Consider the following 26,435-nt stretch of genomic DNA (forward strand, 5'->3'; position numbering starts at 1 on the left):
CCGCTTACCCTCTAGGGTTGGCTTTTTCCTCGGACTATGTGAGGGATCCCACCTGTAACGTCTCAAGGGCTGTGTCCTGGAGCGTGAGACTTAGGGTCGGGGGTTACCACTGGTCAGGAGGACCAGTACCTTGCCCAGGTGGCCTCACCTGCTCTGATGAAGAGGAGCCTTATAGGGGATGGGAATATTAGAAGGTATAGACAAGGAAGAGGGAAGGAAGCGGCCGAGGCCTTAAGTTAGGTACCATCCTGGCATTTGCTTGGAGGGGAATTTGGGAAACCACGGAAAACCACTTTGAGGACGGCTGAGGTGGGAATCGAACCCCTCTCTACTCAGTTGTCCTCCCGAGGCTTAGTGGACCCCGTCCCAGCCCTCGTACCACTTTTCAAATTTCGTGGCAGAACCGGGAATCGAACCCGGGCCTTCGGAGGTGGCAGCTAATCACACTGACTACTACAGCACAGACGCGGATTTAATTATTCCACTTTCTCGGAATAAATGAAAAGCATTTTGAATCGATTTAGGGTAAGTATATAGTCAAATATGGGTTTCTATAGTCAATTTTAGGCATTTTTAGGCACTAGAGGACCAATATTTTTAACCGTATAAATACATGAAACGTGTAAATACAACTTCATTTTAAGTTACCGCTTCAGGAACAAAATAGGTTTTTGCCTAAAATCCGGTGTCTGCTGATTGCATCCCTCCACACGGGGTTGGCGTCAGGAAGGGCATCCGGCCGTAAAACATGGCTAAATACACATGTTCGGCATAGTTTGCAACCACGAACTCATAAGTGTGGGAAAAGTGATAGGTGAAGGAGAAAAAGAATATAATAATTTGATATACTGTGAATTCACTGTTGTGCTAATTTCTGAAATTATGGTTTTCACAATAGAGGAGAAGGTGTTTATCGTGGAACATCGTGGTTGGTTTGGTGAGAGACGGGGTGTTAGCAGAATTCGTTAATCAGTGAGAGAAAACTTGCGAAGGAAACGTAGAGGATACAAAATTAATATAAATGTTCGTAAAGCCTATAAATAGCCCCGTATCTGAAAGCTTAATCTCCGCCATTTACTGTACACAGGAGGTGAAATACAAGGGTTTGTCCAACTAATCGTTACTTACAACAAACAAAATTTCAAAAGCCGTTGACGAAAGATTACAGCGGCAGTTACTGTAGTGTTGGAAGGCTGCTCGTGTGGATTACATCAGCACACACGAAGGCCTGTGTAAACTGGAGATAGGGCGGGCTTTTCGTTGTACAAGACCTGCTCTACACTGTCATTCTATTTGTCCAATAACCTCAGAAGATGAGGTATTAGAGTACTTTCACGCTCGCTTGACACAGATTCCACTTCCGGTACGGAAACAAATCTATTCTATGTCTACCTAGTCCAACTCAGCTTAAGTATACTTGGGACCAAAACATGACGACCTCGCCTCACACCACTACTCTCCAACAGCAGCGCGGTGTATCTATTAGCGGCTGTTAGGATTTACTACATCTGTTGCAGGTGGAGTTGCCAAGTCGTCTGCTGCACTCAACACGAAGAAACGGTAAAGAGAGTGTGGAAGAAAGTGGTTCGGCAACCTCTCCACACAAAACAAGGATCACTTACAACTTTTTAACTCAGCAGGTGTCGGTAGCAGGGTGCAAGGTGAGATTGACAGCTGGCTTCCAGCTCGCTTCCAGGAACTGAGACCGTCATGTTTTGTCCCCAAGTATAGCACAAGTAACTGGAAGTGAGCCGACCATCCTAGAAGTCGTTCCCACTCTCCAATAAAAAAATAATACTAATAAAATAAAAAATAAATGGAAGTATTCAGGCATTTTAAGCGCAAGATAACCAGCGTTTCACTCCAGTGTGATAGAGAGATCACCAGCCGGAATGTCACAGTCCTCCAAGACGCTGACTGGCTAGCTCCAGGACGGACATTATAATTATTGTTTTAAGAGGAAGTACAACGGGGCAACCACACCTGGTCCAGATTAGCTGCTGGTACCGGTCATTTATTTATTTATTTATTTATTTATTTATTTACTTATTTACTTATTTACTTATTTTTAGTCCGTTTGGGTCTGCTATGGACTACGTGGTTCTTATCTCTAGCAGCTATCTTCTTTGACCAGTACTCCTTCATTCTTGCACTGTGAATGTCTTTTCGCTCCTGAGTCCATTTCACACCTCCTCTTGGACGTACTGTTTTTTCTGTTAGTGACTGGAGAGAGTTTGATGTTCTGATCAACGTTCTGTACCTATTTCTGTCATAAATTTCACTGGGAGCAATGTCCAATTCTTGAAGGTCTTTTCCGACAAGTCTTGCCCGCTTGGCATTAGTCGCTTTCCCTCTAGAGATGGTGTGGAAGATTCTGGAGGTGAGCCTCTGATTGTCCATTCTCATGACATGACCATAGAAGTTCAATCTCCTCTTCCACATAGATGTTGTAATGCTCTACAATTGTTCGTACAGTTCGTTGTTGTGCCTGATTCTGTACTTGCCTTATTCTTTAATAGGGCCCATGATTTTTCTCAGGATCTTACTTTCCTTCAGCTCCAGTTTCCTAAGTTGCCCTTCTCTTACCATGTTTAGGCATTCTGAGGCGTATAGTACTGACGGTCTCACTACAGTAGTGTAATGCCTGATTTTGAGGTTAAGGGAGAGGGATTTGGATTTGTACATACTCTTACATAGGTGGTAGGCGCTTTCCAATTTGATGCATCTGCTGTTCATGGCCTGATCTTCATTCATGTTTGGAGTTATCCATTCTCCTAGGTATTTGAAGGAGTTAGTCCTTTGTACTGTTTTGTCCCCCAGTGGGATTGATTTGGGTGCATCTTCGATATTGGCGATAAACTGTGTTTTGTTGATGGCGATCTTCAGCCCTACTTTAGCTGCTATGTGGTCGAGAGAGGATAGTTGATGGATAGCTTCCTCCACACTGGATGTCAGAAGTGTAAGGTCGTCTGCGAAGGCTAAACAGTTGACTGTTAACTTGTCTTTCTTGTAACCTATTCTCAATTATTAGTTATTTATTTATTTATTTATTTATTTATTTATTTATTTATTTATTTATTTATTTATTTATTTTGAGGTATTTTATCATCTACCCTCATCGGAACAACATCAACGGGCCTCAAGACCGAATTATGTACTTATATTTTAAGATTTGTAGGAATTCGAAACCGACTTTCAGCCTATTAGGTTGTGTTATGCACATTTAGTACGTGTTGAAGAAATGTTAAGTACAGAACAAAAATGGCCAACCGGACACTAGTTGGATCCGAACCCACAACCTCCGGATTTCGCGTCGACTGGTCGTCGCACAAAGTTCTGTCGGATCCGTTCGAATATCCCCGGCGTCGTTTGAACTGTTCAGAATGGACGGACGTTAGACAACTTGGTTTATTAATAAATGTTGACTCCAATGTTTTCGGACTACGGTTTCTTATATTCAATTGATCCACTTGTCGTCCTCCATCGTCCGTGAAAGTTTGTAACAACATCACAGGTACACCCTGTATATCAATGAACGCAATATTACTACTTGTTTCACTTTGGATGAACGCCCCAATGGAAATGCTCACAAAATTACTTCGTTTAGTTTTTCCGCAATCATCAAGTATAAACTATGTTATCATAGTGATGAACAGTAAATGAGTAGGTATTGCCGGCACAAAAGGATAACTTAACAAAAAGTGGACCCACCGATATATCGACAAATATTGAAACCACTGTGCAGTGTTCTAAAATATCGCATTATTTCCCAATATATCGGTATATTAATTATTTCGACATGTATTCACCACCAATTCATAGTAGCACTCGGTTAGTTCAAACTGAATTATAGTTACCCACAGCGTCTGTTAATGAACTGGCTAGACAGCAGCTATTTATGCTCGCGCAGTACAATTTAAAACTACGGAAATATCCGAGTAATATACCTGAACTCCCTTAAAAATGAGCACATATTGCAACCGTCCAATAAATATAGTCGCCGGGTTGAGTGGCTCAGACGGTTGAACCGTTGGCCTTCTGACCCCAGCTTGGCAGGTTCATTCCTGGCTCGGTTCGGTGGCATTTGAAGCTATTCAAATACCTCATCCTCGTGTCGGTAGATTTACTGGCACGTAAAAGAACTCCTGCAGGACTAAATTGCGGCACCTCGGATTCTCCGAAGACCGAAAAAGTAGTTAGTGGGACGTAAAGTAAATATTATTATTATTATTCTTAAAATATAGTCGTAATTTCTTCTAACGCTTTCCCACACACTGTTGGAATCACGAACTGTGTCGCACATGTGGATTCAATCCGGTTTTATGGCCGGATTCTAGAAAGATCCGTACTCCCGTAAGACGGAACAAAACACAGTTAAGCTGTAATATCGGCCAATAGTAATTCTAATTGGGAGATTACATCACTTTGCTAGTTCATTGGTCGAGAGGTGTAATGTTAAGGAACAGTATGGATGATACAACTTCGTATTGTATATTACATCTGGAAACTTCAAATACGTCTACGTACTCCTATGGACTTTGCCTGTAAATGTCTTATGAGTTCATATTCTAACTTCGAGTTTGAATTTCATTCTACGATTTCATGTGGATTACCTCGTTCTGAAGTAAACTTGTAACATTTCAAGTCGTCGAGAAGAAATTATTATTTCACAAGTGAACTTGTGAACCCGTCGAATACGAAGTTGACCAACATAGAAGATTTCCACAGTGCACGATTCAGCTAGAGACAACTTTAAGCAGTTTATGGCGAGGACATTTAATCAAGACATTAGCTAGAAATTATACGCATTGGACACTATTCCATGGTACCAGAGGAAATGGAGCGTTAAATGTTGTACATCTTTGCGTCAAGAAATAGACACGTTAAGTATAATAGTACACAACTTAGTGATGTAACTCAAGTGGATCAAATTTTTCTAATTGAATCTTAGTTTCAGCCTAACTACGAGAGCAAGATCATCAGTCATGGATCGGCGAGGGAGGATTTTCACAAGAATTTCATGGAATTATCGCCACAACTTCGTATTGCTTTACTTTGTTGACATCAAGCACTTTTAAGCTATAATTGTGTGAGCCCGCACAATGAAATTGTACTATCCAACTAATCGAGAGATGAGACCTGTCTTCACGTCTACACATCTCAGCTGAATCTGTCTGCACCGAGAGACATGAGTATCAATTAAATATTATTTTTTTCTTTCCTGTGGATTTTCGTCAGATTGTATTCTAGATTAATTAATTTCTTCACTATTAGATAGATTTGATCTTTACTTTTATCTTGGTGTTGGTTAATTAGAACATGGATGTTGCTAGTTCATTATGTGAATATGGGTGTGAATTACTATCTTCAAAGATTATCACTGAAATAGCGAGACAATAATAATAATAATAATAATAATAATAATAATAATAATAATAATAATAATAATAATAATAATAATAATAATAATAATAATAATAATAATAATAATAATAATAATAATAATGAACTAGTTCAATAAAAATAAGAATAATAATACTTTTAGAAGCCGACATTAAAGCAATGACTTAAATTAGAATATTGACTGAAGTTGAGACGTATCCTAACTATTTAAATCAGATTGTAACATTAATTTCATTCCTTGGCAGCCCCCTGATATTTATTTCTTCAGAATATTTTCATGACAGGGGAATAATAATCAGAAAATTAAGGTCAAGTGAAAGTAGGACGGGATAATTAAACACATGTTGTTGAGAGTGAATTTGGTTGTGAGCTGATTGTCGAAATGCCGAAGATGCCGAATTTGATTGTAATGATATGGAATGGAATTCATGCGGCGAATGGGGTGCATAAGTGGGTTAATTACAATGTTGGATTGAATTATATCCACGTGGTGACTACTGGGGTACACGTTGGTCAGGTATAATAATAATTTAATTTAAATGAACTCAACAACAATTTAAGATTTGTATGGTGTGATTCAGTATTGGTTTCGCACGTTTGAGCGTGTTATATGATTTTTTCCTAACTGTACGTGGTGATGACGGCCTGATTATGTCTGATCGTGATTTATTTTCGTCTCATTATTTGTTTTAATCCATTGCTAGGAGTTGTGTGTGTCGTCACTGTAGGGTCATCTTCATAATCTGAGGGCACGTAATCTAAAAAAATATGGAAATAATAATAATAATAATAATAATAATAATAATAATAATAATAATAATAATAATAATAATAATAATAATAATAATAATAATAAACCTAAGTAACAATAATTTATTTCCGTAATGAAACCCTTTTCTGATATGATGGTGTGGTTGTGATGTATTTTGGAATTCGGGGTGCATAATTTTTGTGTTTATTCATTTGCATTTTCGGATCTCCGTGCGTATTCACGTAGCGAGGGATTCTGATCATGTCGAACCCAGGGCTATTGATTTGTGATGAATTATGCTCTACATTTCCAACAAATGGCTTAATACTGTAAATGTAATTTTGTTTAATGATGAACTAGATTGAATACGATCGAGCTTGATCTCGGAAGGGAGGGAATAAACCAAAGAATATGGTGAGAAATCTGATAAGAATAAAAATTAATAAAAAATGAAGGTAGTAAATAATGGAAATGTATTGTAAAGAAATTTATCTATAGGGATATAATGTTCACAAGCCCAGTTGACTTACTGATGTGAGTTCTCGTATTAAAAATAAATAATAAAATTAGTGAGTGTAAGGTTAAAATGCGACAAAAATAGGAGTAAACGTCGCCTACAATAAGTTGAGAAGTATAAATGGTAACTTATGGCATAAAAGGAATATAACTGAGAAACTTAAAATAAAGCCTAAAACAATTAAATCATTAAACTCCAATCTTTGTGTATAAAATGTACAGTAGTATAGGCAAGAATTAGGACATAGAACTAAATGATACTCTAATTCTTAAAGGATGCCATAATAATAATAATAATAATAATAATAATAATAATAATAATAATAATAATAATAATAATAATAATAATAATAATAATAATAATAATAATAATAAAACAATAATGAGAAGATGGATGTGTAACTCTACACGGTTTAATAAACTACTGATTAAGGTAGACGAATAAGTTTAACTGGTGTCTCTAAAAGTAGGAAAGATTAAAATATGAAGATAAAGTTGGAATTCAAGAGGACAAATGGGGGCAAATATTCGTTTACAGGAAGGGGAGTTAGTGACTGGAATAACTTACCAAGGGAGATGTTCAATTAATTTCCAATTTCTTTGCAATCATTTAAGAAAAGACTAGGAAAACAACGGATAGGGCATCTGCCACCTGGGCGACTGCCCTAAATGCAGATCAGTAGTGAATGAAGTAGGTTGCTCAATTTCTCAGAAATATAAAATTTCATTGGAAACAAATGAATTTATTTTGAAATGTGACATTGTTATTTGAGATGGTAAGAATTTTCACTAATGTTGAAATTTTTGATTCATTTACAGTGATTATGATTCACCTTCGATGCTTGGAAGGGGAGTACACAGACGACAATAATTTTCTTTTTATTCATGTGTAAAATCCTAGGGAAGTTCAAGAAGAATCAGTACTTGTAAATATTTTTCTCTTCTCCACATTCAAGGATTTCAAAATTTTATTTCGAGAATAATTTCCAGAATTTTCTTTGTGTTCAATAAATAACCATTGTATTTTGTTTGGTGTAATTTCTTGTGCCAGCCACCGCCTATCCTGCCACCAGTGCCCTCTGAATAAAAATATATAGCAATTTCGGCACTGAGAACGTTCCACTCTTGGAACCCTTGTGCAGCCGGCCGAGCGACCCCGGAAAGGGGGGCAATATGAAAATATACATGTTTTTAAATCGTCAACAATCTGTGATATTCTTGATTAGTAACCACCCTATCAGTAAGCATGGACTAACAGATCACTAAAATTTATCTAGTTTATCTACAATAACTACACTTGATATAGGTTTTTGAGCTTATGCCGCGTCAAGAAAATAAGGCAGCCATCTGGTGACGAATGAACGTACCACTTCAACTTTTATTATAACGTCTAAATTCAAACCTCATTGTTTGAGAAGCCTTTCTCGTGAACTGTCGAGATTTTCTTCTGACGACGCAGAGCAAAGTTCTCTGCGAAACGTAAAGAATTTCACCTTAGTTTCTTGACACGGCATAAGCCCAAAAGCCTATATCATATTGTCTACAAGTACGGGCCGTGAAAGCATCAATGGCAACATACCTAGACTTACTTACACTGGCAGTTCACATGTGTTTTATCGAGATGTTTTTAATTAAGGATGTGTACTAGATGCAAATTAACCATTCATATATGTTCACTAAACAGGATGCGCGATTGCTACATTTAATTAAGAATTTATTTAAGAATACCACCTTCAAGAAATGCTATTTTCAAGAAAACCCCGGAACAAATTTATTTATAAGGACCTGTGATTTGTGAACCAGGTGTGACAGAGGCTGTTGCGCATGCATCATTTTGAAATCCGAAAACAATTTCCAAATTCTGCTGACTGTTCTCAAACTGTACGAGATTTGAATCCACGCCTGCAAGAACAGCAGACTAGCAGTCACAATACCAAATTTTCGCTGCATGAACTCTTCAAATACAGTGAAGTGCATGTGCACAAGCACCTGGCAGTTTGGGATAGTTTCGTATAGCTGCACGAACAAAGCTACTACTAAGAAAATCATCTCGTATAACTTTTTCTGTGAAACAGAATTTCAAGAAGATTTGGTGCGTCCACTGTTCAATGCGACTAATCATTTGGATAGTATATTCAATTTTAAGGGTCCCTGATGTACGTTTTCCTCTGACATGCTTCACATTTTCTTTCGCTTCATGGCCCACGTAAAATATAGTGTACTACTAAGTAGCCTATACGTTAACCAAAGGTAATACCGGGCGAGTTGTCCATGCGGTTAGGGGTGCGCAGCTGTAAGTTTGCATCCAGGAGATAGTGGGTTCGAACCCCACAGTCGACAGGCCTGAAGATGGTTTTCCGTGGTTTCCCATTTTCACACCAGGCACATGCTGGAGCTGTACCGTAATTACCAAATTTGAGCTCCATCAGCCAAATAGTTTTTACGTAAAAAACACACAGGCAGGCAAATATACAAACATTCAGATGTATTATTGCTGCTATTCTTTTCTTCAATCACGGCTATCGTGAGAACAGTTCGATAATCCGGGATAATCGGAATCATAGTAATAATAAGGGCGTGTGGCCTGCTTAGAGGCTTGGTACAGGTCTTTTGAGTTGACGCCTTATAAGCGACCTGCACGTCTGTGAGGATGGGGCGCTGCATGTAATTCTAATGATGAAGACGACGCACACACATCCAGCTCCCGAGCCACTGTAATTAACCGATGAAGGTTAAGAATTATCGACCCATCCGGGAATCGAACCTGGGACCTCTTGGACCAAAGATCAGCATGCTAACCATTTATCCACTGGGCCGGACACCGGAATGATATTGTCTTTCAAACAGTAAAATAAATTTCAAAATTGGTTCAGTAGTTTCTGAGATTACCGTTACATACAAACTCATAGTTTCTCCTTATATGTTAGTATAGAAGTATAGATTATTACAAAGAAGTTGCATGTAAAGAGTGACTGAAAATGAAATGGCTCCCAGAATAAAATGTGGCGTCCGGATCTAATAGTTTCTAATTTAATTTAATGTAATTTAATTTAATTTTTTTGTTGGGGGCGAGTAAATGGAGAGTTCCTCTTACTCATCTGTTTCCTAGGGATACCCGATGAGTCGTAAAATCTCTAGTTTACTGCACCGGCGGGGGAGAAAACAATATGAAATAGAGGCGGTATTTCCTCTAGCCAGAGCTGACCCCCCGCCCCCCCCCCCCACTTCGCTATGGAATTTGTATAAAAATTTAGTTTATTAGTTTGCTGAGATTGAGGGGCGGCCAAGGTTCTTAAGAAACGGTCCTTTTTAGGGTCAAATTTTGATTGAAGTTAGTGAGATAAGGTGTAAATTTAGAATAGTCCGAAAGTTAACACAAACCAGGTCATAAGTGAGCCCAGGGCCAGGGGGTATCCGGATTAGCTTTTGGGTTAAATCCGAATTGGCACTGAAGCACTGCATCAGCGTATCCCATCCCTTTCAATCAATCAATTAATCACTACTGATCTGCATTTAGGGCAGTCGCCCAGGTGGCAGATTCCCTATCTGTTGTTTTCCTAGCATTTTCTTAAATGATTGCAAAGAAATTGGAAATTTATTGAACATCTCCCTTGGTAAGTTATTCCAATCCCTAACTCCCCTTCCTATAAACGAATATTTGCCCCAATTTGTCCTCTTGAATTCCAACTTTATCTTCATATTGTGATCTTTCCTACTTTTAAAGACACCATCCAAACTTATTCGTCTACTGATGTCCTCCCACGCCATCTCTCCACTGACAGCTCGGTACATACCACCTAGTCGAGCAGCTCGTCTCCTTTCTCCCAAGTCTTCCCAGCCCAAACTTTGCAACATTTTTGTAACGCTACTCTTTTGTCGGAAATCGGCCAGAACAAATGGAGCTGCTTTTCTTTGGATTTTTTCCAGTTCCTGAATCAAGTAATCCTGATAAGGGTCCCATACAATGGAACCATACTCTAGTTGGGGTCATACCAGACACAAATATCCCAGTTAATAGAGGACTGTGTACATTACGTTGGTCAGGTTATTACAACTGTACAGTACTTCAGCTATTGCCTTCGTCTTTTTAGGTTGTTGTTGTTGTTGTTTGTTAATGCTGCTTATTGTTACATGGACCGACCCATCATTTTGGATTGAGTCGTAATGAAATATTCAATGAAACAGTTTTCTACCTGTTCAACTGGCGTGAAGTATAGATTTTAAAAAAGGCGGTAGGCTGTCACTATTGTAACGGTCACAGGGTTTTTGTGGGTTTTATAGACATGCCTATTAGATTTGTTATTCTATACAACTAACCACGATGTATTCACAACGACAGTTAACCTGCATCTGAGTGCGCGAGTCAACACATAAATAGCATACATTTTCCATTAATCTGAAGCGCTATATCATGAAGCCTACGTTTTATCTGTCAATTGAAACATTAAACATAATAATAATTTGAATACTCTCATCAATATACGCGTTCTACGCAAATACTAAAAGCTGCTTTTTTTTTTTCATGTACCCGTTGTCCAGGAACGTACAGTAAGTATACAGTTAAAAATAATTGCAAGAAATATTGATGCAGTGAGGGTCGAACCAGTGCTTTAGAGTCAGTTCACCGAGCGCGATAGCTGCAGTCGCTTAAGTGCGGCCAGTATCCAGTATTCGGGAGATAGTAGGTTCGAACCCCACTGTTGGCAGCCCTGACAATGGTTTTCCGTGGTTTCCCATTTTCACATCAGGCAAATGCTGGGGCTGTACCTTAATTAAGGCCACGGCCGCTTCCTTCCCACTCCTAGCCCTTTCCTGTTCCATCGTCGCCATAAGAGCTATCTGTGTCGATGTGACGTAAAGCAACTAGCAAAAAAACAAAAAAAGAGTCAGTTCGGAAAGCAAAATTGTATGCTTCATGAGCCAATTAGAAAATAATGAATTAAATGCACCACTGGACAGAATAACTGTCACTCACAGTGGTCAAACAGGCTGTGGTTACAGAGGCTACACTGCTTCACACTCGGCCTTTACCCAGCGGGGATGTTACAGACTATTCTTACTCCTTCTATTCTGTTACTGGAAATTACGTCCAACAGGAGTTCGTTTACGTGCTCGTAAATCTACCGACTTCAAGCTAGCACGTTTCAACCTTCATATAACACCGGACTGAGCTAGCATCGAACCCACCAGCTTGGGCAAAGAAACTCAGAACTACAGCATGTGAATAACACTTGTGTATTTAATAATAAGAAGAAGACGAAGAAGAACTGATACGTAAATATCGTGGAACACAGAGGTTTAAGAAGGTTCCGGGGGTGAAAGGGCTGCATTTCTCGATTATAATGGAAACGCTCCATCTCTATTGTGAATCGCAGTTGCCAAGTGAGCCAACCGTTATAGTAGAACTCCCGAACTCGATTGAGACTGGCAGCAGAAAAGGTGGCCTGCCATCATCATCAACACTTCCCCAATGCGCATCTTACACCGGTAACAACGTCTGTTTAGTTTCTCGGATAGCGCCAAGATATATGCAATTTAATATATACTTACTGCGTGTACAGTAACTTACGTAGAAATCCGTATACAAGGAAGAATATCGTAGCGAAGCACGGGTACATTAGCTAGTTATAATACAATCGTATGTAAACGATATGAGTAAGGAACTAAGTCGTATGTTCCGAGATATCAGTGGAGAGATGGCGTGGAATGATATAAGTAGACTAAAGATGCCTTGTTGAACGCTGCTCTTTATCATTGCAAGTTGAGATAATGTTTCACCTTCTCTAATAATTTTTTTTCGATAAATCACTATTCAATCACTATTTTGTCTAATCCAATAGCCACCGGGCGAGTTGGCCGTGCGGTTAGGGCCGCGCAGCTGTGAGCTTGCATCCGGGAGATGTTCGGCTCCATGGCTAAATGTTTAGCGTGCTGGCCTTTGGTCACAGTGGTCCCGGGTTCGATTCCCAGCAGGGTCGGGAATTTGAACCATAATTGGTTAATTTCGCTAGCACGAGGGCTGGGTGTAGGCGTATGTGTCATCTTCATCATTATTTCATCCTCATCACGACGCGCAGGTCGCCTACGGGAGTCAACTCAAAATGCCTGCATCTGGCGAGCCGAACTTGTCCTCGGACACTTCCGGCACTAAAAGCCATACGCCATTTCCATTTCATCCGGGAGATAGTGGGTTCGAACCTCACTTTCGGCAGCCCTGAAGATGGTTTCCCGTGGTTTCCCATTTTCACACCAGGAAAATGCTGGGGCTCCACCGTAATTAAGGCCACGGTCGCTTCCTTTTTACTCCTAGGCCTTTCCTATCCCCTCGTCGCCATGAGACCTGTCTGTGTCGGTGCAACGTGGGGCAACTTACAAAAAGTCCAATAGCCATCATTGGCGTCAGGTAGGTCATAAATTCGTATAAAATGGGCGTAACCTATACGAAGTGCCATCCCAAAGTAGCCGAGAAGAAGCCAGAAAGGGGGCGAGTATTCATTGTTTCACTAAAGTATGGAAGTTATTTCAAACCTTGTAGCCCAGTTCGTCTAATCCTCCTGTAGTAATGTAAATGAGCGGATATAAAAGATGACATGACTTACACTGTAGCACATTCTAGTAATGACATTTGGACAATATTTGTAATTAGTCGTATTATCTATGAAGTGTTCGTAATGCTATGTAACTATGTAGCAGCTGCAGAGCTCTCAGGATAAGCCCCGGCAAGGATAGTCTTAGTGATTATGGCCTGAACACACACTGATGTCCAATTCCTTTCACACCCAGTTATGTGAAAGGAGAATGGAGAAGCCATCTCAGCTAATAGAGCTCGGCGACTAATACTCAGACTAATAACATGATACTGTCTGTCTCTCCCAGCATTGATTGAGTTCTGTTCATTGATTTATCGGATACTTTGAATATTAAATTATTACAATTAGTACAAAACGCATGTATTCCATACATTATGAATGTCAAATGTGGTCATTACATAGCTTCTATTAAGTTCAATAGCAGTGATAAAGGGAGGGGATGTAATCGAGAATACATCACTAGATTTTAAAATGTTCAAAACCCACAGTTTGATGGATAGAAAACCGTAGATTTGCACAGTTATTAGTTTCAGCTTCACATATTATATGATTGCGTACAGTCCCCTGAGTGGAGAAAATGGTGGCAGTATAGTCACGGAAAAACGAGGAGTGTCTTTTCCAAAGGTGCTAGTTCCACCTTAAGGAAGTTGTGGGAAAAGCTCAAGAAACGTAAAATAAAAGGCTTATGAAAAGTTGGGATTGTTGGGAAAACAGATAATAAAATGACTTATGGTGTTATTCATTAATCCTAAAGAGACAAGGCAGAGGCAATAAATTAAAGCAGAAAACAGTAGAAGAGAAATACAGTAAAATATTATAGAAAATGCCAGAAAACACCCTACGGTGTGAAATAATGGGCTACACTCTGCGCTACTGTTCAAATATTAAGAGCCCCCCCTTAGTGTTATTCGAGCACGATTGTAGCCTCCAAAGGTATTCCGCAAATATCCCGCAGAATGACAGCTTGACGTCTCTCTCGCTTTTTTATCCAAGGAACAATCACGAGTTTACAGGAATGGTGACGAAAATGGCATTACGTTACTTCCGTGCTGGGAAGCAGCCAGAGACGTTGCCGTGGTAACCGGCAAGTTCTTTGTCGGTCTATCGGTCACTCAATGCAGAGCATAAACTCCGTCATTTTAAGAGTAAGAAAAATTATTTACATAACAAAAGTTAATTAAAATAAAAGGGCGTTTCACAATAGTCCACGGATTTGGCAGAAAATCAATAGTATAAGAGAAAATGGAACAAAACTGTTATGTTTTTCGTATAAAACCCCAGTCTATTAAAACATTATTAGATTATATGCATATTAAAACCTTTCCCTGGATGAGTATACTCTAAATATGAAGTTTGGCCAAGATCTATCAAGTCGTTTCGCTATGATGGTGAAACAAACAGACAGACGCGTAAGCTAAAAGCCATTGATACGGTTTTGAGTTGACCTAAAACGGATAAATATCTAAACAAATTGCTCAAAAACAAACAAAATTACAGACGCGGACCCCGTACCACTATATTTATATAGATATTGTGTAGAATACGGTACTAAAAATAATTTCTTTCTAAAAAATGTGACACGGAAAATTCAAAATATCAATGTGCGTAATTATCATTTTAATAAGCTTAGGTTTCCTAGGAGAGGAAATCAAAGCTCTCAGATGTATCGATGATATTGCTATTTTGTCTGAGAAATTGCTGAGTGGTCAACAGTCATGGAGAAGGAATAAAGTCCAAAACAAAATTAATGAAGTGCAGTCGAATGAAATCATGTGATGCAGGAAATATTAGATTAGAAAATGATGTCTTACAAAAGAAGATGAGTATTGTTACTTGGGTAGTAGAACTAAGGATGGTAGAAGTAAACAGGACCTTAAAAGTAGACTAGTACAAGCAAGGAAGATCCTCCTTAAGAAAATAAATTTGCTCTCTTCGACAATTGATATAGGAATTAGATGTTTTCGAAATATTCCGTCTGGAGCATGGTATAGTACGGAAGTTAAACATGGACGATAATTAGCTCAGAAATAAAGAGAATAGAAACTTTTGAAATATGGTGTTATAGTAGAAGGCTGAAGATGAGATGGGTAGATCGAATCACGAATAAACAGATACAGAATCGAATTGGTGGCAGTAGATCGATTTGGCTTAATTTGACCATGAGAAGAGATAAAATGATAGGACACACCTTACGGCACACAGGACATGTTTAAGTTGGTTTTTGAGGGAAATGTACGCGGTGAGAACGATAAATGAATGTGCTAAGCAGATAAGAGCAGATGCAGGATGTAGTAGTTACGTGAAAACATGCTTAGAAAAGGATAGGGTGGAATGGAGGACTGCACCAAACAGGCTGAGTTTTAGCATTATAAATAACATTTTGTAATACAGTTATGCACAGCATATACTACAGAGTTTTACTATAGTTTTACGAGTTGAATGATGGTGTTGCAGTTTTTCGTATTACAGTTGCTGGTTATTCGCGACAGGGAGAGAACACTTTTATTCATTCACACATGAATACAATCAGTAATTCATGCAGCCATTCATTTATTCAGTTCATTCGTAATGTCTGTTGAATGTAGAGGAGAACTCTGCACATATTTATGACATAAATAATAATGCTTAACCTGATATTTCTGTATTATACAGTATAGACAACTGCAACAGTGCCAGTATTTGGACAGAATTGTGTGTACAACTCGTCTTGATGTCTCTAAAAATTATTTCTACAGCCAAATACAAGCTTCAAAATCGGTTTGCATAATTATGCACAATGGATCTGAGGGGGTTAATGAACCACGTATTGTTGAAATTATTAAGACTTAAATCTTAAGTACCGGGCGAGTTGGCCGTGCGCGTAGAGGCGCGCGGCTGTGAGCTTGCATCCGGGAGATAGTAGGTTCGAATCCCACTATCGGCAGCCCTGAAAATGGTTTTCCGTGGTTTCCCATTTTCACACCAGGCAAATGCTGGGGCTGTACCTTAATTAAGGCCACGGCCGCTTCCTTCCAACTCCTAGGCCTTTCCTATCCCATCGTCGCCATAAGACCTATCTGTGTCGGTGCGACGTAAAGCCCCTAGCAAAAAAAATAATCTTAAGTCCTCGACTCCACTGTCAGCGTAGTGGCATTTAGTTCTCAAGGGTCCCAGGTTCGATTCCCTGTCAAGCCGGGGATTATAACTACCCCCGAAGTACAAATATACTGTGATTATGCCAGAAGTAACAAAAGATTGTTGCTCGATGCCAAATAAGATCAATCATCACGATGATCATCATCATAATATTCCTCGGCTTATCCCGCTTGCTCAGGGTCCCTGCGCGCTCTGAGACATGAAGTTGTGGCCGGTGATTTAAGGTCGCATGCTCTTCTTGTCACCGGGAATCAAACCACAGTCGCTGGGATGACAGACTAGCTGCTGAGCCGCTACACCATTACCATTGTATGTTCCTCTATAATAACAATAATGTATTGTGTATATATCAGCGCTAGGCAAAGAAAACCTCGTAATTCCTTCAGAGTAAAGTTTACTGAAGCAGTCCAAGACTGAGCGGTCAGCAATGGCCGGAGAACTGTTCCTGGCATTTTCAATGCTTAATGACAGTGAAATTATTCGACCACTGGGGTCTTCTGTTACCTTCTCAGGCAGCGCGGCAAGCTTCACAAGGGAGCTGAGGAAACGTTGTTTTCACCTAAGTGGAATTACGAGTTTTTCATTGTCTAGGAGCGATAATTATACGAGTATTATTAACGAAGCAATTACTATTGTACCATATTCATCGCTACTGAAAAAATGAAGTGAATGAGCGGATTTCGGAACAAAACATTTAATAAAGAGCAATGCAGCATAAGTAAACATTTTTACACACAAAGTCAATCGGAGGTACAAACTGACACTTATTTTAGAATGAATAGTTCGGAAAGGAATCTGTGTTGTGGAAGGCAAAAGCACTAAATCGAAACAAGATTTTATTGAAAATGAGCTGGCTCAACTCTTTTCTGAACTACTCACCAAAAACACTCTTTGAGTGCCACTATTTTATAAAAACAACACCGACAGTAATACTGTAAATTACTGTCATTTCATTCTTCCAGTAATCCAGAATTGTACGCTCAACACAACTATCTTTGTTGGGAGCACGGTTCTCAATTAAAATACGGGCACTTATATATTTGTCTAGAGTATCAAAACAAACCATTTCAGTTACTGTGCTTGAAGTGTGTGAAGGTTTGTACAAGGTTTGTTAAAGGTACGAAATAAAGAAAATCGTCATTTAACCTAGTTAGTATTATTTTGGTGATATACAAGTGATTATGGAAGGGTAGGATATTCAACGAGGAACGAAGCTGGAAATGAAACTACATTAAAAGAGCTAAAAGAATATAATGCAGAATTTAAAATACTGTATACTAGAACTTTAGTTTTCGATTTGATAGTCAACTTTTAGAAAAAATGAGAAACCATCGTATTCCGCGCGACGAATTTGCATGCTCTGATTGTTTATAAACATGGCTGAAAAGTTTACGAACACGCTATTTTGTGTAGTAACAATAAGAAATGTGGTTTTTGTTTTTGCTATTTGCTTTACGTCGCTCCGACACGCATAGTTCTTGTGGCGACGACGGGACAGGAAAGGCCTAGGAATGGTTAGGAAGCGGCCGTGGCCTTAATTAAGGTACAGCACCAGCATTTGCCTGGCGTGAGAATGGGAAACCACGGAAAACCATCTTCAGGGCTGTCGACAGTGGGATTCGAACCCACTACCTCCCGGATGCGAGCTCACAGCTGCGCGCTCCTAACCGCACTGCCAACTCTCCCGGTGAGAGAACATCTTGATGCGATTACAGATCGGAAGAAATTGCGAATCACCTTCGGTGCGATAATGTCATTCCGATAATACTTCAGTGATTTTAACTGAACGTGATTAATTGAACCTGAGACGACCTGTAAGTTGGATTGGTCAATATTGAATGCGTGGTGGATGAGGTAAATAGTCGCATCAGTCTGTAAGAGTACTGATATAGAGAACTCCCCAGTTTCACTTTACTGCTAAAATACCACGTGCGCTGATAGAAAGCAGGCTAAATGTCTATGAAATGAAGCAGACATGGATCTCTAAAAACGTACCACCCAGTTGCTTCATGCAGTCCACCGCATAAAAAATATCGCAGGAAATCAATCATTTACGCTTAGCTTTTCAAAGCGTAGGCGGAAGGGTGCACGATATAATGACCTACTTTATGGACATACATATTACAATATAAATTACACAGGAGTGCTGTGAATACGATTCACATTCCTGAAGCTCTCCTTGCAATCCACAAACGCAAATTCAGGTTTCGCTTAAGTGTGTGTCAATCCAAACAAGGATATCAGCAAGTGTTACTTTTCAGTTGGCTGTTAAATATGACGAATCAGATAAGCTATAACCGCGTTAGCTTTTGCGTGGTGAAGTCCGTCAGCCGTGAAGTGAACGATAGCTTTGTGTAAACTAAAAATACACGCGTTTCCATGGTTTGGTTCATGTTGTACGAGAAAAATTCGTCACAGTTCAAAACGAATGTTTGTTATCTGGTGTAAGGTTGGAGTGCCAATATCTTTCACATATTCAGGGATTTCATACTGAATAATGTCCACTGTAACCCTCAACGGTTACACTGGGGTCCCTCAGGATCTACCGGGAATCATCGCCTTACCCTTCTACGTAAATTAATTTGGTAGCGCTGTGGATCCAAGGTACAAACTGGCCGCTTCATTCTTTCACTACGCTCCAGTCAGTAGGGAGCTGAATCGAATGCGGCGTTGGACTGACCAGCGTGACTCTTCTGGTTGAGTTTATATACAGGGTCTTCACCTAACATGTTACACACAAATAACTTCTAAACCATTAAAGATACCAGCATTATGTTTTCATATTCGTAAATGGTACGCAGAGTCTTATAAAATAACGTGCTACATAGTCTCATGGGGGTGATTAACAACCGAGATATTGATATTAACTCCATATTTTTAAATGGAACGGCACAAATTTATACATCTGATTTAAAAGTTTATCTGCGTACAAGTTCAAATATGTAAGTATTTTCAAAATCGGACAATTACTTTTTGAGATATAAGTAAGAACAGCATGCGCTGTTTTGCATGCCGCATCAGATGGCGTGAAGTCGGGCAAGGACATATTGAGGCGCAAGCAGTTTCCTGGGAGTGAATTCAGCCACAGAATGGGTACCAGGCATGTAAGCACCTCGTACACATGTGACTGGTTTGTAAAGTGTGTATGACAGGCGAACACATCTGATGGGTTTGCAAAGTGAGTATGACAGGCGAACACATGACAGGACAGAAAGGGTTGATGTGTTTAAAACGAATAAATAAGTACTTTGCCTTGAAAGGAGCATAACGAAAGCTATAATTGCCATTGGTTTTAGTGTACAGTTCATACTACTCTATGAATTGAGAAATAAACATAACACAAAACACCGGAAGAGCTCCTTCTAGAAAAGCAAATGGTCAGAGCTGATCGCGGTGAGATGGCAGCAACACTATTATTTATGTTTTATTTTACTTGCACTAATCTCCGCAGAGCTCCAGCGCGACTGTAGTAGCGTACATTCGGGAGAGCGTAGGTTCGAGTCCTGCCTCGCCCAACCTGACATTGATTTTCATAGTGTCCCATGTTCAACACCAGGCAAATACCAGATAGGTACCTCTGTCATAGGCCACGGCCGACTTTCTTTCCGAATCCTTTCCATTCCCATTCGTCAGAAAAAACGTTAAACTGAGCGCAGCCTATTGCATGCCAAAACAAAACAATACAACTTTAATCTCCCTTGTGTGTTCGCCAGTCATACAATAACGTTGTACATCCAGGGTATGTTACGGTACATCACATTATGTTTACAGTACATGCCTGGTATCCGTTCTGTGGCTGGAATCAAGGCCAGAAAGCAGCTTGCGCCTCAATATGTCCTTGCCCGACTCCACGCCGTCTGATGCGGCATGCAAAACCGCGCATGCTGTTCTTATTTATATCTCAAAAAGTAATTGTCCGATTTTGAAAATACTTACATATTTGAACTTGTACGCAGATAAACTTTTAAATCAGCTCTGTATAAATTTGTGCCGTTCCATTTAAAAATATGGAGTTAGTATCAATATCTCGGTTGTTAATCACCCCACGAGTCTATGTGGCACGTTATTTTACAAAACCCTGCGTCCCATTTACGAATATGAAAACAGAATGCTGATATCTTTAATGGTTTAGAAGTTATTTGCGTGTAACATGTTAGGTGAATAACCTTGTATATTAAGGTGAGTTTCCATTGTAAATGTGCTAGTCAGAAGATCTATGCAGATTATCTGACCACCTAATGCTGAAAATTCGAATCCAGGTACCTATGCAGGGGCACCACGAGCGGGAATAAGGTATGGGTCTCGTCCTATCTGCAGCTGGATATTGCACACCCCCGTGTGGTTAAACAACCCTCACATCACGGAGGTTCCGCCTACTGCCATTTCCAGACGGATACAGTAATTTTGCATCAGTCTCTTGGCACAGGCCTGAACAAAGTGTAGCTTCCACCTAAGTCCCAGTCTCATTCATCGCTGTGACTATATGGAAGCAGATGGGGTGCTGGTAGTGCTGAGTAATGACATTAACAGCACGACCATTGCGTCTGATTGTAATGAAATTTTTTTTTGTTCATGGGGTGTCATGCTGCAATAGCACTTTCTGGCACCATGAAGAATGCGATGGCAAACTACTTCACTCCTCATCTTGCCTAGTGCACCTCATTTTGGCGTCGCCATCGCTTTGTGCGTTGCGTCCGTAAACTGCAAAACCTTTATTGGTGCTATTTGAGGATCCAACCAGCCTCTGGGCTGATGACCTAACAGACAAGTGATTGGGCATTTTGCCAGTCGTGCACATTCAGGGTGACCTTACATTCTGACCGACGGAAATCGCAGAAACCTGAAACGTGAAATAGTATTTTTTTTTTTTTTTGCTAGGGGTTTTACGTCGCACCGACACAGATAGGTCTTATGGCGACGATGGGATAGGAAAGGCCTAGGAGTTGGAAGGAAGCGGCCGTGGCCTTAATTAAGGTACAGCCCCAGCATTTGCCTGGTGTGAAAATGGGAAACCACGGAAAACCATCTTCAGGGCTGCCTACTATCTCCCGGATGCAAGCTCTCAGCCGCACGCCTCTACGCGCACGGCCAACTCGCCCGGTGGAAATAGTAAAACAAATTGGGCAGAACCGATGGCTACTATCGAATAGGAGTTTCATCCAGCAACATGAGTATCTGTTTCCATTGGAACACTGCAGACAGAGGCCCAACCCGGATATTCTGGAAGAACAGCGGTACACAAGCCTCGTATCATAAAAGACAATAAACCTCTGAGTCAGGTGGTGTTTGGACCGCCGCAACTGGATATTGGAGCAGTAGAAATCGGTTATGTGGAGTGATGGACCGAGATTCACAATCAGTGATCTCAGAGTCCTTAGCAGCAGTGAATTTGCTCGAGCCACAGTTCTCGTTTCAGTCATATGTAAAATATAACTTCCCGTACATATTTTTGAACAAGATGCTTTACGTCACACCGACACAGATATGTTTTATGGCGACGATGGCTTAGGGCAGGGCTGGGAGTGGCCTTAATTAAGGTACAGTGCCATCAGTTGCCTGATGTGAAAATCGGAAACCTCGGAAAACCATCCTCAGACTACTGACAGTGTGGTTCGAACCCACTATCTCCTGAATGCAAGATCATTGCTGCGCGCCACTAACTTCACGGCCAACTCGCTCGGTACTTTCCCTAGTACTGCGGTAAGTTTCATGCAGTCCATCAACCCCTACAATGTTGAGCAATCCACCCTATTCCTCAGACATTTATAAAGAAAGAGAACATTGGCACATCTGCGGCGCGAGTGCAATACCCTCACACTTACACAGTCCCACAAAGAATACTCGTAATCGGACGAAGAGGGAGAAACACCCCAGTCTCTGTTGCTGATCCATTTCATGAACCTTATCTGGACTCTTTCCAGGTTCTGTATTTCCCAGATGTGAAAATAACGTTTAGTCGTCATAGTAACTGTTAATGGTGGTAAGCTTTAAAAGCATGCGGTCATTAACCCCTATTTATTAATAATAAGAAATAAAGATGACAAAAGGTTAACCGAACAGATCTTCAATTTCTTTGCAACAAGAAATCAACAAGAACCTGGATTCATGAAGTCAAGAAAGATTTGAAAAGAAACAATATAAAAGAAGAAGCAGAAACAGAGACAGAGATTTTTAGAAAGAAGGTGTTACCGAGCTCGATAGCTGCAGTCGCTTAAGTGCGACCAGTATCCCGTATTCGGGAGATAGTGGGTTCGAACCCCACTGTCGCCAGCCCTGAAGATGGTTTTCCGTGGTTTCCCATTTTCACACCAGGCAGATGCTGGAGCTGTACCTTAATTAAGGCCACGGCCGATTCCTTCCCACTCCTAGCCCTTTCCTGCCCCATCGTCGCCATAAGACATATCTGTGTCGGTGTGACGTAAAGCAACTTGTAAAAACAAGAAAGTGTTAAAAATGGAAGGATTCCAAGATCGGGAGCGAAAGAAAACAGGCTCAAAATGATCCGAGGAGAGGAAAGGGAGCAGATAAAGAAGTATTGGAACAAGGAACAACAAAGGATGAAGCATTGAAATTGTCACCCTAAAAAAAAAAAAAAAATGAAATGGCGTATGGCTTTTAGTGCCGGGAGTGTCCGAGGACAAATTCGGCTCGCCAGGTGCAGGTCTTTCGATTTGACTCCCGTAGGCATGCTGCGCGTCGTGATGAGGATAAAAATGATGTGATGATGAAGACGACACATACATCCAGCCCCCGTGCCAGCGAAATTAACCAATGATTGTTAAAATTCCAGACCCTGCCGGGAATCAAACCCGATACCCCTGTGACCAAAAGCGAGCACGCTAACCATTTAGCTATTAAGCCGGAAAAAGGAAGAAAGATGTCCGACTCCTTGGCTGAATGGTCAGCGTTGAAGTTTTCAGTGCAGAGGGGTCCGGGTTCGATTCCCAGTCGATTTGGAACTTTAATCACGCCTGATTCATTTTTCTGACTCGGAGACTGGCTGTTTGTGTTTGTCCTAACACTCTCCTCTTCATAATCAGACAGCACGTCACACTGCCCACCACTACAGAAACACGCAATAGTCATTGCATCCCTCCATACAGGGTTGGCGTCAGGGAGGACATCCAGCCGTAAAACAGGTCTAAATCCATATATGTGACATGGCTCGCACTCGCGACCCCACAGGTGTGGAAACAGTGGTAGAGGAAGAATAAGAACAAAAATATCGTAAAGGAACAATCATCGAAGTATATCTGCCTCGGTGAATCAGTGGTAGTGTGTATGACTAATGACCCCCAATTCATGGGTTCGATCCCGGCTGAGGTAGTCGAATTTTGAAGAACGGTCAAGAATCTTAGCATTCCAATGTTATTGTTTCATATCTCTAGTGACGTGCTCAGTTTCATCCGAAAAAATTAAACTAACTCAGCCTTACTATCCGTTCCAGAAGAATTCCACTTACGTTGCTAAATAGCACCACAATCGGGATGTCCAAATTGGTTGGCAGGCCACCTTGATGGCACCACCCCAGAATGGCTTCAGCTCGGTACCGGAGGCCATACGATTATTATTATTATTATTATTATTATTATTATTATTATTATTATTATTATTATTATTATTATTATTAATCATGATCATAAATAATTATTACAAACTCTATTAAATAATATAACGATAATGTTACTACTCGAAGAATGAGGGGAGGGACGAATAATAAAAGAATGAATAAAATCCTAGGCAACGAATATGATATCGCAGGGACGGAAGAAAACGAAATGTCATGGTTATACCAGGGCATCTCAAACGTCCAAAAATCTTACGCGTGCAAATTGAGGCGCAGAGTTCCTGTGCATAGTGCATCGGTCCTGTACGGCTCGGCTCGGACCAACGCTTCGTCTCTGGGCTACTCGGGTAAACGCGGCTCAACTCGGCTCGGATTTAGAGCGCTACGGAGCAAGTGAGGAAGAAGGAGACAGGCGGAGGCGCAGGGAAAGAATGAGACAGCGCTATTGCTCCAAATCGTGGAGTGGGGGTCTGCACTCTGGTCAACCAAGCGAAGTCGTTTTTTTGCACCGTGCACATTGCATGCACTCTGAGAGGCCCTGGTCTATACTCTTAACAATGCCCAGGAACCAATACATTATCAACAGTCACATTACAATGAATGACTAGTCGGCGGATACAGAGTGGGTCTTGGTCCACAAGTGGCCACGGCTGCTCCGCACTCCGACCGGCCAACCGAACAGAGGAGGGGTGGCTACGACTCTACCACGGCTCTACGCCTCTGTAATCGCGAGACTGGTCCCCACCGTCGGCTGCCCTGAGAATGATTTCCGTGGTTCTCCATTCTCCTGCACTAGGCGTATGCCGAGAAAGTTCCTAGTATAGGCCACGGCCGCCAACCCTCTTACCTTCTCAGCACATCTCCTTCTCCGGTACAAATCTCCAGGCCTGAAAAATTGTGTTACCGTCTATAGACCTCCCATTCGGGGAGGAATGCAAACATTTAGTAGTAGTAGTTGAATGACTAATATTGGTTGAGGAGGGTGATGTCTCTACAGCATTCACTAACCTCCGATAGATGGCATTATTTACAAAACAACAAAACGAAGGCCTTTAACGAAGGGATAAACTACAGCTAGTTCAACAATGATGTCTACAAAACTAGACGGAGTCCAGATAAGAGTCACTACAGCTAGTCCAACATTTATGTCCTCAAAACTAGACGGAGTTCAGGTAAGGGACACTATATCTAGTCCAACATGTATATCTACAAAAACTAGACAAAGTGGAGATAAGGGACACTATACCTAGTCCAATATGTATGTCTACAAAACTAAGCAAAGTCCAGATAAAGTATACTACAGCTGGTCCAACATGTATGTCTACAAAACTAGACAAAGTCCAGATAAAGTATACTACAGCTAGTCCAACATGTATGTCAAAACTAGACAAAGTCCAGATAAGGGACACTATATCTAGTCCAACATGTATATCTACAAAACTAGACAAAGTCGAGATAAGGGACACTATACCTAGTCCAATATGTATGTCTACAAAACAAGACAAAGTGTAGATAAGGGACACTGCAGCTAGTCCAACATGTATGTCTACGAAACTAGACAAAGTCTAGATAAGGTATGCTACAGCTAGTTTAACATGTATCTTAAGAAAACTAGACAAAATCTAGATAAGAGACATTACACCTAGTCCAACATGTATGTCAACACAACTAGACAAAGTCTAGGTAGGGTATACTACAGCTAGTCCAACATGTACGACTACAAAACTCGACAAAATCCAGATAAGGTATACTACAGCTAGTCCAACATGTATGTCAACAAAACTCGACAAAATCCAGATAAGGTATACTACAGCTAGTCCAACATATATGTCTACAAAACTAGACAAAGTCGAGATACGGGACACTATAGCTAGTCCAACATGTATGTTTACAAAACTAGACAAAATCCAGATAAGGTATATTACAGCTAGACCAACATGTATGTCTACAAAACTAGACAAAGTTGAGATAAGGGGCACTACAGCTAGTCCAGCATGTATGGCAACAAAACTCGACACAGTCTAGATAAGGTATACTACAGCTAGTCCAACATGAATGTCAACAAAACTAGACAATGTTTAGATAAGGTACACTACAGCTAGTCCAACATGTATGCCTAAAAAATTAGACGAAGTGCAAATAAGGGAACAGTGCAGCTAGTCCAACATGTATATCTACAACACTAGACAAAGTCCAGATGAGGGGACGCTACAGCTAGTCCAAAATTTATGGTTGCAAGGCTAGACAAATCCGGAATAGAAGACAATACCGAGCCGGGGTATATCCTGAACTATGACGAAAGACGCCGTACACAAACAGGATATGTATTCCAATTGCGAACGGAACAAAAGCTATGGTAACACATGACAACTTATGTTCTAATTAGCCACGTCATGAGACTGGCGTAGAACCGTCGCAGTCTGACACTTTCTTGTTTTATTTCCGCCGGCGGAACGAGCCAGCCAGCGAATTC

Source organism: Anabrus simplex, chromosome 6 (genome assembly GCF_040414725.1).
Source record: "Anabrus simplex isolate iqAnaSimp1 chromosome 6, ASM4041472v1, whole genome shotgun sequence".
Taxonomy (NCBI): Eukaryota; Metazoa; Arthropoda; class Insecta; order Orthoptera; family Tettigoniidae; genus Anabrus; species Anabrus simplex.